This window comes from Armigeres subalbatus, chromosome 1 (genome assembly GCF_024139115.2).
Source record: "Armigeres subalbatus isolate Guangzhou_Male chromosome 1, GZ_Asu_2, whole genome shotgun sequence".
NCBI classification, from domain to species: domain Eukaryota; kingdom Metazoa; phylum Arthropoda; class Insecta; order Diptera; family Culicidae; genus Armigeres; species Armigeres subalbatus.
In genome coordinates this window covers 155630514-155635185 of record NC_085139.1, presented here as the reverse complement: position 1 = coordinate 155635185, position 4672 = coordinate 155630514, and the positions used below count along the sequence as shown (strand labels likewise).

Here is a 4672-nt window from a genome sequence, read left to right as displayed (position 1 = left end):
TGTGACAATACAATTGCATAAGAATTTATGGTTTTGCACGATAAAACGAATGGTAAATGGGACTTTTACAATAAAAAATAGGGGTTGTTATGTATCTTTACAATAAAAAATTTGAAAATTTTTCATACAAAATTTAGAGCAAAACAATTGATTTTACGGTTCTTCAATGGGACGATTTCTAGGGCCGAAACAATAGAAAACATTGTGTTTTAAATGTTTTTCCTTATTTTTTTTATTGTTTCACCATTCAATTCCAATAGGGTTTAGAATAACTTTCACTCCAAAAATACTATACAAACACAATAAAATTTAGTGTTTTACAATTTATTTCATTAACATAGAAAAAAATCACATTTCTTGTGGGATGCAAAAAAAAAGTTTTCTTCTTTACAAAACACCATTATAATTTGTAATATTGAATTGATATTACAAAGTGTGATGATATTTTGTAATGATAAAAATCTTTTTTTGTATCTCACAAGAAATGTAGATTTTTTCTTGTTAATGAAATATATTGCGAAACAAAATATATTGTAAATTAAATATAAATTTAAAATAAATTTAATAATCTAATCAGCGTTTTGTAGATAGTTGTTTGTTATGGCGCAAATTATATTTAATCGGAGCGGTCCAAAGTGTGTGCGATTTCCTGCTATGATGCGTCTTTGAATCTCATGTACTTATGCTGCCGGTGTTAAATTGACTCCACCGAAAAGGCTGGAAGATCTAATAAATAGCGCGCTGGAATAGAGAAGAAAAATTTAAAAATTAAAACGTATGAACATGTGGAAAGCAAATCTAAATGAATGGTATAACGTATTAATGAATCCATTCATTCCATTGGGTAACTTCATGCTGCGGTTTATGCATAAACGTTAGCGCCTGGTCGCTGGCAATGGCAGACCAGCCACTGCTTGTGTTTAATAAAATAATGTGTCAATATGGAAAATTTACCTTGAAATAGCGGCAACGATCGGATCCAGGATCGGCACCAAAATTGATTATGCTCCGAAGGCACTAGCCGTAGATATCGCGCCGGCAACGGATGCACCGAACGCAGGTGGGCTTGGGGCATCAAATATCGGTGCTAGACTGGTTCTCTGATGTTAAATTTAGTTCTGGGCATCCAGTTCAGCCGTCATAACTAAACTCAATTCTGTGCGAAGATTTCATCCTCCGGTTTGGAACCTTTGGGCAATTTGAAATGAGGGTCGCTGGAATCAACACCCAGCTCTCAAGATGTTGGATCGAGCCTTAAGGGAGAAATTTTTTTGGCGGAGCGATCCGAACCATCCGAATCCCGAAGACTTGATTTCGGTTATCTGCAAGTGAACTACAGGGAATTGGCCCGATCGGTTGTATACGCTAGTGTGTCTGAAGTATCTTGTCATGATACTTTGCCAATCGATAGACCGTCCTCCGGCTCTGAGCATCTGAGCATCTCTGAAACGCCAAGAAGAATTTATTAAGTAAATTGCATATATAACAAACTGATTTAAAAAAAAATGTTTATAGCGAATTAAATTGCGAAATAATTTGATTCGTAAACCATTGTAAATAAAAGACTTACTGAGGATCAATCCGCCAGAATCCATTCGAATGTAGATTACCGCTGCTTCTGAAGATAGTCCTACTATTTAACAGCAGCGAAATTGGCTTTTGCTGGTCATTCCTTGTGGCAGACTGGTAACCAATCCACTTCTGTTGTTGCTCGGACCTTCTAGGTGTGTCGATTCCACCACCGGACTTGACTGGCCGAACAGCGAAGCCTGAGCCACTGGTTGGCCAAATCCAGCCAACTTTGCTGCCCCGGAAGATGATTTGTTGTTGTTTTCAAACAGCAAGGTGATCGAGCTTTGAACAGTGACTTGCTATGTTGGCAACTGAAAATGAATTAAGTTAAAAATTAGAGCTTGAAAATTCCTATGATTTGCGACCAGCGCACGCCGTCTACGGCATACGCCATCCCGTATTGCGATTGTTATTAAGGTTCCCCCAAACGCACGCGACGCAACAGTTCTTCACTTGGCGACTGCAATTGTATCGCCGTTGGTATGGAAGCTTAAATGAAACGTCGCAGCGATGAAATCGTCTATAGGTTTGGAGGAGCCTTTACAAGGGTTAAACTAGTTCTTCGCGCAAAACTTACCAGTTTCTTGTACAGCAGTAATGTCTGCCTCCTTCCAAACATAGCTGCTCATATGTACTTGTCGGACACCAGATAGACGCACAGCTAAATGTCTAAACATCAAGCACAACTTTTCTTTCTTACCTATCTAACAAAAGTGAACAAAACGGGGTTTTTATCATAACGGGACAATCACATGCGACAATACACCTCTATTTTATTGATTTTAGATCTTAATATTTAGTGGATTTTAAATATTTTGTAAAAAACATTTAATCAAGAAATAAATATAAACAAGAAAGAAAAATAAAAACACCGTTCCAAACGATAGTGTTGCCAGAATAATTTGAATTAATTTGAACGAAATGTTGAAATGTGTTGAAGGGTGGCAATGTGCTGTAGAAGTGGGTGATCATTTCAAAACTTGTAATATTTAAAACCAATTTATAAAAAAAAAATTCAACTATTGTTGTTTTATTGTTTTCAATTGTTATTTTATCATTATAATAAATCAATAGAATATTCTTAAATTGTATTTTTTTGAACTCAAGGCAAGATTATATCATTAACAAGTCAGGAAAAATGCATCGTTTGTTTCGTTTTTTGATGCGCAAAACAAAACACAAGAAACAATAAATATATTATAAAATGTATTGTTAACGTTTAAAATTATTGTGATTTTTAAGTAAGTACAATAAAGGTTCTCTACAACCGTGGGAATTCTACATTAAAGGCACCATAGATTGTATTGTTTGACATACAACCTATGGTATTTTAATGGGTTAAGCCATACAAGGTACTGTAAATTTTTATCCGGGTGGTTCAATATGGGGAAAATGGGGTAATATGCACCTCCGAGGCAAAGCGACCTTTTGGCATTTTTGATAACATTTTCGGCCGTTTTTCTAGACTATTTAATATAGCGCATGTAGTTCAAATCTCAAACTACCAATCCAGTAGCAAACACTCTTCAAAATATGCCTGGAATATCGCTAAAAATGTCAAAAGGTCGTTTTGCCTCGGGGGTGCATTTTACCCCAGTTACCCCTACTATATATTTGGTTTTACGTAGTTTACGTCGAGCGGTCATGTCTTGTATACAACCCCAAGAGTTTTTTCTTCATAGATTTTATATTCTGTGGGAAATTAATTGAAAATAAAAGAAATGATTTCTGATGGTCACTTTAGCCTAAAGTATTAAGTTAATCCTTCATGCCCTACAAATTTCAGCCATAAAAGAGCTTCAAGTTAGTGGTAATTCTGTATCGATTGACTTGTAGCTGAACCTCTCTGTCTGTACTGAATTTTTCTCTTACCGCCATCATCGTCGTTTACAAAGTCAATATTGACGGGACTGAATGTTTTTGAATTCAATTAAGATACTCACCGGCTCCGACGTGCTATTGGTTCATCAAACAGCAATTGAAAATTGCTTTTCGCTAAAAAAATGTTTCCAATTCCCTCTATGTGCGGTGGTAGGTCATAGCTGGGTGGTGCGGATAGAATCGATTTAGTTGTCAAACTGAAGCCAAAATTTTCTATTGTGCCGGAGCCAAACATTGAAGATTGTGGTTATGTTCGTTTCTGATGTAATATTGAGAAGTATTGTTATTATTTTGGGAAAAAATAAAAATTAACTTTGTTTGAGTTTTGTATTCTTTGTAACAAATATTCTCACATTATAAATATTTCGAGTGGAAACATAGTGGGAATGCAACTAAAAAGCACTCGTTACGAAATTTCACGAGATTCAGTAGCTGATTGGAGCATGAATGTATGTAAATAATAGTGAAGTCATGTAGAGTCTAGCGCATTTGTGCGCTCTCATGCAGCGTGGAAAGAGAAATTCGAAGAGCGGGAAATGTTTGACAGCCAAGTAACTGCAAAATAATTTTGTTTATGGGAGTGATTTCAAAATATCCCTCTGCTCGCTTGAGCGTAGAAAAGCGGCTCTATCCGCAGTACCCAGGGTCATAGGATGGATTTTTTCTCCGTCGACAACGTTAACGCACGCTTCGGGATGCCGGCAGCATGGTAGAGTAGATTAATTAGTGAACAATGAGATGCATCGCGAATTTAATAGAAGGGAAAATCACAGAGCATGTAGGGGAACTGTTCCGATCTCCATCTCACTGTACATATATCCATCTCATCGCTAAACAAAGAAATACGGCACCAAATTCGTCGCTTCTTTTTGTCAACATGCGTGCTCACTGCTGAAAAAAATCACAAAAATATTGCCGATTTCACCAATTTGAAGAGTTATGTGTAGATTGTGATTTGCCCGCTTCTTTTTCTCACACTCACTCTCATTTCGGGTTGATCGATTTTTGTTACTGAAATTTACCCAATTATAACCCATTACTGGTTAGTCACATGTAAGCGTGTACACTAAATCGATTCCCGCCATGATTTGACATCTATTTGTTTTCAGATTGAGCAATCACACACAAATATTATACACGGAAAATCAAACTTTTTTGAGTGTATTGAGTGTGAGAAAAAGATGACTGTGAGAAAAAAATCTCGCAAAACTCTTATAAA

At 36.3% G+C, this 4672-nt stretch overlaps 1 long non-coding RNA gene across 1 annotated transcript; it reads right to left on the bottom strand.

Moving 5' to 3' along the window:
* Positions 1-303: 303 nt before the first annotated feature.
* LOC134207711 (uncharacterized) lies at positions 304-2459 on the bottom strand. Its single transcript, XR_009978412.1, has 4 exons — positions 2150-2459; positions 1571-1883; positions 955-1443; positions 304-741 (listed from the first exon to the last, which is right to left on the bottom strand). It is a non-coding gene; the product is annotated as an uncharacterized LOC134207711 (long non-coding RNA).
* Positions 2460-4672: the final 2213 nt, after the last annotated feature.